The sequence below is a fragment of the Physeter macrocephalus genome, chromosome 12, assembly GCF_002837175.3.
Source record: "Physeter macrocephalus isolate SW-GA chromosome 12, ASM283717v5, whole genome shotgun sequence".
Taxonomy (NCBI): domain Eukaryota; kingdom Metazoa; phylum Chordata; class Mammalia; order Artiodactyla; family Physeteridae; genus Physeter; species Physeter macrocephalus.
Genome location: NC_041225.1, coordinates 34,122,146 through 34,130,724, shown reverse-complemented (window position 1 = coordinate 34,130,724; position 8,579 = coordinate 34,122,146). Strand labels below are relative to the sequence as shown.

The window sequence follows — 8,579 nt, the reverse complement described above, 5'->3', positions numbered from 1 at the left end:
CTCTCCCGTTGCGGAGCACAGGCTCCGGACGCGCAGGCTCAGCGGCCACGGCTCACGGGCCCAGCCGCTCCGCGGCACGTGGGATCCTCCCGGACCGGGGCGCGAACCCGCGTCCCCTGCATCGGCAGGCGGACTCTCAACCACTGCGCCACCAGGGAAACCCTGGTTTTCTCTTTTTATTTCCTCATTGCTGCGATTGGTGCTCCGATCCCTTGCATTTCCCGCTCTTACCAAATGTTCTCATTATGACCATCGTGGTAAAGCTCACATCTGTATGATATCTACTCAGTGACTTTGTGAGACATCTGGAGCGGGTATTATTGCTGACATTACATAGATGAGAGACTATGAGGCTCAGAGAGGCTGAGTGGACTACCCAGTGTCACAGAGCTAGAAAGAAATGGAAGTTCAAACCTAAGTCTGTCAGGTTGCAAGTTTTGAATAACGGCTTTTTCTACCATGTGGATACAGCCTGTGGTCCACAGGTGAGCCTTGATTTAAAGTGTACATTTCACTGCAGACCCTAAACTGTGAGAGAGAAGCAAATGTGAATTGGTCTGATATTGGTTGGAATTTCTTTCTCAAAATCTGTGAGGCTGGTCAGCAAATGGAAGATCATGCAGCTGCAGAGGATCCTCTGACCCAAAGGAGGAAAAATCATCAGGAGTGAAGGGAGTCAGGGAAGTCACGCTCCTTTCCCTACTTCCTCCAAGACATCTTTCCCGGGATGCCCACCCTGACCTTAGCCCCTGTGTGTCCCTGACAGAGAACTCTCTAGGCTCTCTTCCCTTCCTTCCCCACACCCTGCCACCTCTCCTTGGCTCATGTTTCTCCACCTCCATTCTCCATCCATCTTTCCATCATCCAGGCTGAACCGCTCTTTGGGTCATCTTTGACATCTCCATCTGTTTGACAGACAACCAGCCCCATCTCTCAGCACACCCCTCCCGCCCCCATTGCCGTGTGCATGTCAACATCCTTTGTTTCTCCGTCCTGATTTCACTGTCCTGGTTCAGGCGGTTGATAATTCTTCTGTGAGCTCTTACGCTAGTGTCTACGGACTTGTGCTTCCTGTCCCTGCTCTCTGCCTGCTGCAAGCCATTCAGCATACCTGGCCCCATTAGACATCCCGAGAAAAGGCTCTGATCCTGGCACTCCTTTTGCAAAACTCTCAGTCTCCTCTTTTCTTATTGGTCAAAGGATACGGCAATGATGCTAAGCTCTTTCCGTAAACCATTTTCCATGGCTTCACAAACCCTCTAGCTTATTCTGCCTCTGAGGTTACATTCATGTAGGTATCAGCCTCTTCTGGGAACTCTGAGGACACGCACTCCATCCCGTTCATCTCTGTGTCTCTAGCGCACAACATGATACCTGGAACAGAGCTGGTGCTCAGAAAATACTTGTTAAGTGGATCACCAGTAGACCTAACCTTGCCCTGCCTATGCCTCAGAATTTTCGTAGAGTTTAAAATCATTTTTCATTCTTTTGAGGAGTATTTTCTTTTTGGGTGACACATATAAAATATACTACAGAGTATAAAAAGTGTATGTGAAGATTAGTTAATGATAATGAATCGGAAACCATGTACCAACTACCTAGATTAAGAGACAAGACATGACCAGTACCTTAGAAATCCTCTGTCCGCCCTTTCCAGCTCTGCTGTTTCTTCTGTTCACTTTCAGCTCTGCCACCTCCAGAGGAAATCACAATCCTGAATCTTGTGTTAATCATTCTCTTATTTTTCTTCATAGTAGTTCACCTTTGTAAATAACCCTAGATAAGAAACAGTTGTTCTGCTTTGTCTGTTTTTGAACTTTTAATGGTTTGAATAATTTTCTTTGCCTTAGTCTGTGGCCCATTTCTTTCATGGAGTGTTATTATTTAGATTTATAACATGAATATAGATTAATTCATGTTGGTGAATGTAGCTGTGGTTCATTCATTTTCCCTCCTCTGTCAAGTCCCATTGCATTGTTTATTTATCCATGCTAACGTTCTAGTACTGATTGATACTATTCTAGTAGAGTAGTTGAGTTATTTCCAGTTTCCTGACATAATGAATAATGCTTCTGTAAATATACTTACAGAAACAAATGGGCAAAAGGTTTTCTGGAGTATATAACGAGGAATGGATTTCTGAGTTGTAGTTTACATCCATGTTACACTGGTTGAGGTTATACCAAACACTTTCCTAAAGTGGGAGCACAAATTTCTGCTTCTATCAGTGGTGAATGAGAGTTCCTATTTCCCACTATGCCTATATTTAAAAAGTTTAAAATTAATGATATAAGTTTGTATATTAAACTAGTTAAAGGTACAAATTAAAACAAAAGTGAGTTGGAAGAAAGAAATAGTAAAGATTAGAGAAGAAATAAATGAAATAGATATCAGGAAAACCTAGAGAAAACTAAGTAAGCCAAAATTTGGTTATTTGAAAAGATGAACACAATTGATGAACCCTTAGTAAGACTAGTCAAAGAAAAAAATAAAAGAGAAAAGGCACTCTAAATATCAGGAATGAAAGAGAAGAAATCACTGCAGATTTTAAGGAATATTAAAAAGAATTGTATGCCAATAAATTTAATAACTTAGACAAAATGTACAGGTTCTTTGGAAAATACAGCTTACCAAATGAATTGAAGAAGAAATAGTCATATCTATCTCCCTATCTCTCTCTCTCTATCTCATAGTTAAAAATCTTCCCACAAATACCAAAACCAAAAACATTTCAAGGAAAGAAAAATATACACCAAGATCTCTCATCTATGTAGATGCAAAAATCTTCAACAAAATATCAGCAAATTGAAACCATCAATGTATTAAAAGAATTATACACCACAACCAAGTCCCACATAAATATAGTCAACTGATCTTTGACAAAGGAGAAAAGGCAATACAATGGAGCCAAGATAGTCTTTTCAATGAATGGTGCTGGAACAACTGGACATCCACATGCAAAAAAAAAAAAGAATCTAGACACAGACTTTACACCTTTCCCAAAAATTAACTCAAAATGGATCACAGACTTAAATGTAAAATGCAAAATGATAAAACTCCTAGAAGACAACATAGAAGTTTTATATGACCTGGTGGTGACTTTTTATATATAACACAAACGCATGATCCATGAAAGAAAGAATTGATAAGCTGCTCTTCATTCAAATGAAAAGTTTCTTCTCCGTGAAAGATACTGTCAACAGAATAGAAACACAAACCACAGACTGAGAGAAAATATTTGCGAAAGACGTATCTGATGAAAAAGACTATTACCCAAAACACACAAAGAACTCTTAAAATTCAACAATAAGAGAAGAAATAACCTGATTTAAAAATGGGCCAAAGACCTTAACAGACACCTCACCAAAGATGATATACAAGTGGCAAATAAGCCTATGAAAACATGTTCCACTTTGTATATCATTAGGGAAATGCAAAATAAAACAACCATAAACTACCACTGCACACCTATAAGGATGACCAAAATCCAGAACCGTGACAACACCAGAAGCTGGTGAGGATGCGGAGCACCAGGAATTTTCATTTGTTGCTGGTGGGAATGCAAGACGGTAGAGTCACTTTGGAAGACAGGTTGGCAGCTTCTTACAAAACCAAACATACTCTCACCGTACAATCCAGCAACTGTGCTCCTTGGTATGTACCAAAAGGAGTTGAAATCTTATGTCAACAAAAATCTAGCACATGGATGTTTGTAGAAGTGTTATTCATAATTGCCCAAACTTGGAAGCAACCAAGATGTCCTTCTTTGCTGAACGGATAAACGACGGTACACCCAGATAGTGGAATATTATTCAGAGCTAAAAAGAAATGAGCTATCAAGCTATGAAAAGACATGAAGGAATCTTAAATGCATATTACTAAGTGAAAGAAGCCAATCTGAAAAGTTTACATGATTAACTGTATGACATTCTAGAAAAGGCAGAACCATGGAGACAGTAAGAAGATCTGTGGTTAATAAGGACTGGGGGCAGGGAAGCATGAATAGCTGGCACACAGAGGATTCTTAGGGCAGCGGAAATACTTGGTATGATACTGTAATGGTGGATACATGTCATTATACACTTGTTCAAACACGTAGAATGTACAACACCAAGAGTGAACCCTAATGTAAACTGTGTACTTTGGGTGATTGCTTACTGTGAAATATTTGTCAAAACTCTTCAAACTATGCATGTAAATATGTGGAATTTATTGTATGTAAATTGTACTTTAATACGAAGATTAAAAATGGAAACAATTTATCAAGAAACACCATAAAGCATGTGTAAAGACAAACTATAATTCTATATTTTCAACATAACCAATAATGGTTTAATAGCTAAAGACCTACAGCAGATCAAAAAGAGAAAGACAAACCAAACAGAAAAAAACTGGGCAAGAGATAGAAGAAGCATTTCAGGGAAAAGGAAATAGGAAATGGCCCATAAACACATGCAAAGATGTTCTTTTTCATTAGAAATCAGAGAAATGCAGATTAAAATAAGTAGATACCATTTCATCCCTACCAGATTGGCAAAGCTTATGTACTGCAGAAGAGTAGAGAAAACAGAACTTGACAGAATGCTGGGGGAAGTGTGAAAAGTGTATGAACATGTTGGAGAAATGGATACTATGTTTTCAGGTGAAGCTGTGTAATGCATCTGACACAGCAGTTCCTCTCAGGTATACAGAACACATGCATTCCTGTTTGTGTGCACCAGGAGAGCTGCAGACATATGTTCTGAGTGGCATTGTTTGTAATAGCAAAAAGCTGGAAACATCCCAGATATTCATCAAGGGGAGAATGCATGAATAAATTGTGGTTATTCCCCTGTTGGAACACTATACTTTGGCAAATGAATTAACCATAGCTTCATGCATCAACCACAGTGAATCTTAACAGAACTTGAAGCTGAATGATAAAAGCAAGTTTCTAAAGAACAGAAAGAGCGTGATACTGTTTGTACAGAGTCCTCGAGAATACAAAACCTTACAAAGTTTAGAGATAGTTCTTATTTAGTTATACTTTACGTGAAAGCAAGGTAACAATACTAATAAACTCGAAATTCAATATTTCCCTTTGGGCTGAGGGGAAGGGAGAGGGGAACTTGAAAGGAATTGTAAGCATCTATTTCTTCACTTGAAGGGTCCTGGGTATAATGATATTTATTTTATAATTCTGCATACTTTATTTATGCATTTCCTGTGTTTTTGTATGTATGATATTTTCATGAGAAATCATTTAAAAGGATTTTTTTTAAAGTCTTAAGATGTGGTACATACATACAATGGAATATTACTCAGCCATAAAAAGGAACAAAATTGAGTCATTTGTAGAGATGTGGATGGACCTAGAGACTGTCATACAGAGTGAAATAAGTCAGAAAGAGAAAAACAAATATCATCTATTAACGCATATTTGTGGAGTCTAGAAAAATGGTATAGATGAACTGGTTTTCAAGGCAGAAATAGAGACACAGATGTAGAGAACAAATGTATGGACACCAAGGGGAGAAGCGGGGCGGTAGGATGAATTGGGAGATTGGGATGGACATATATACACTGATATGTATAAAATAGAGAACTAATGAGAACCTGCTGTATAGCACAGGGAACTCCAGTGTACAGTAGAAAGTGACACAATATTGTAAAATAACTATAACCCAATTTAAAAAAGTCTTAAAATATATAGAGAGAGCACTTGACCTAGCATCCTATGTGTGACAGTGCAAACACATCACGAGCTAATTTAAGAACGAGCCTGGGTTGGAACGAGGTGGAGCCTTCAACCACAGGCGGGAGCCCTTCATTTACGGGACCTGCGATGCCAGGCAGCTGCCTGCAGAGTTTGGGCAGTGAGTGCTGGCTGGAGCAGCCATAGCTCCTGGTGGGACCAGCACAGGGCCAGGCTCTGCCAGGGGAGTTTAGCACAGGGCCTGGGAGGGTCCACCTGGCCTTAACACAGAGCAACCGCACTGGTGAGCTATCCAAACCAAGCCCAGAGCTTGCCTTTCTTTTCCTGGTTCTGGCACAAGCCATGGCAGGGAGAGGGACCACATGAAATGACCGCAGGTGGCTTTCTGGCCAGCCTCGGCAGATGAGGGCCTTACGAAAAAATATTTCTTGCACCTTGAGAGTAATGGATTATCAATCCCTACCCAATACCAGAGAAGTGAATCCTCAGCAATACAATGATTTTGTAACAGGACGTCCATGACAGCATTATGTATAATGTCAAAAGATATATTTACATCTAAATCTATAAATCTCAGTAGATGTAATACACTTACATGAGATATATATATCTGTATGATATGTCTTATATATCATATATATTGTACATTGTATAAATATTATTATGTATGTAATATATAAATACAAAATATACAATATACAAATATAAATATACGCTTATACAACATAAATTAATACAATAAAATTATATAAATAGGTAACTATTATACTAAAATATATATAAATATGTTCCTTAATATTTAAATATCAATCCACTTTTTGATATTATAAATATTATCATTATGAATGTCCTCTTATACCTAGTAAAATGTTTACTGATGTTATTTGTAGTGGCGAGGTCATGGGTTATTTTTTACCTTGTATATGTTCTGACTCTTCCACAGGGTTTACAAAAATGTGTAATACTTATTAAAAATCAAATTTAATATCTGGTGATTGATTTCAAGAAAGATTCATAATGAGATAGACGCAGTACGTCTGCCTCTTCGTGTATTCGAGAGCTTCTGGTCTTATCCAGCAATTCCCGGGGCTGTTGCTGGGTGGGCACGTGCTGTGGTTTCCATAGAGGGAGGTTTCCCCCAAGGTTGTGTAGCTTCTGGTCCTGGGTTGGTTTCTCAGCGTTCAGGTCCCTTTTCCTAAGCTTCAGTGACTAATCTTACAAATGGCTCCACCATAATTCTTGTAATTTTGACAGAAACAACATAAATCAAAGGTTACAGGTAAGAAAGATTTCAGACCAGATTTCCAAGTATCTCCATCTGAAGGTTGAGTCATGGGAGCTCACACGTGGTGAATAGCAATGGTGGCAACAAATTGAAAGCACGGTGTTGTCGAGAGTCTGCCAGTCTGTGGGATGGTGGGAGCCTTTGATGGAAGGCTTTCAGGCTTTCCCTCCTTTTGATCTGGTGGCTGGGGTCACTTTGAAGTGCTAAAGATGAAGAGGTGGTTTCTCCGGGACGTCTTTTTCTCACATTTCATGAGGTTACGTCTTTATTGCTGAAAGAGGGAGTCTTACCTCATGAAAGATACATAGCCTGACTGTGGACTGATTGCCACAGAGGGAAATGAAGGGGCAGGGAGAGGAAGAAGAGTGCCCATGGGAGGGCTGCAGGGGGTGGAAGAAAGGCGATTGAAGGCAAGAAGGCTGGAGAAGAGGTCTGGTGGAAAAATAAGAATGGCGCTGAGCGTGGGGTTCTCAATCAAGAAAATAAAGGCCTCTCTTTATTGAGTGCTTCCTCTATACTAGGCACTTGCTAGGGTGCTTCCTATAAGGACTTCTCTTAATCCTTACCTGCTGACTTACTTGACATTAATTTGGTGTTAGCCTTAACAGACAGGGTAAGTGACTTCCTCCCCCTTCTCAGGGGTAGAACTCAGATGAGATTTGAACTCAGGCCATCTGATTCTCCAGCCAAGGCACTTACTCTGCTGTCATCCCTTCCCGTCTGCTCTGCACCAACATCTAGCATCATTCTTGCTACACAGTAGCCTTTTGCCAAAACTAATTAACACCTGGCTAGAAACAGATGCAAATATGATTTATTTAAGGCTTCTAATTTCTAATGGGATAGACTCTTTTTTCATCAGTATCTCCATCACTGGAAAAAAAAAGCATTTTACAAAAATGACATGAAAAGGGGAGATGAAACTCCACAGTACCACCATCAAGGCCAATGTACTTTTTGGGTTGTTGTATGTGTCGGCCCATATGTACAGCAGCATATACATACAGCTGAAATCTCACTACTGATGGAATTTTCTAATGAACTTGAATAATGACCAAAAGCCACAAGGTGAAAAATAGATATGCCAACTGTCTTGTAAATCAAGCAAATCGATAGCAAAGTTAATATTGATGGAGAAGCTTGAGTTTAGAGGGGCCAAGAATGACATGGAATTCCTCATCACAAGCTAAAAATCAGGCCAAAATAAACAACACAGTTTTCTAGCATGTACTTAAAATCCAGTTTCCCTCTAGGTAATTTTCACCTAAATAAAATTGGAAGTGACACTCTTGACTGTATCCTGCATATTTCTTTGCTGGGAGAAGAGGTGAACACAGGCCCGTGTGTAAATCTTTAGCACAGCTCCAGGCACAGAGAAGATCTTATTACAAGTAGCATCCTCCCCCTCCCCCTCCCCCTCTCCTTCCTGCCTTCCCTCCCTTATCTTCCTTTTTGCGTTGAGGAAATGCTGTGTTTCTGGAGTTGCTTTTGGAGAAGGGTGTGTGGTCTGGTTGGTATTTCCCTTTTAGTTGGTAGTAATTTAACCTGAGAGTGTTCTGTGGATCTCTTGCCATATCACTTCCATCCAGAACAGCAGAT

General features: G+C 39.8%; 1 long non-coding RNA gene across 1 annotated transcript in view; it reads left to right on the top strand.

Moving 5' to 3' along the window:
• LOC114487297 (uncharacterized) overlaps window positions 1-4,535 on the top strand; it is a 57,647-nt gene extending 53,112 nt beyond the window's left edge. Inside the window, exon 4 of the long non-coding RNA XR_008618838.1 lies at window positions 2,694-4,535. This is a non-coding gene — a long non-coding RNA (uncharacterized lncRNA). The remainder of the gene's footprint in view (window positions 1-2,693) is intronic.
• Window positions 4,536-8,579: the final 4,044 nt, after the last annotated feature.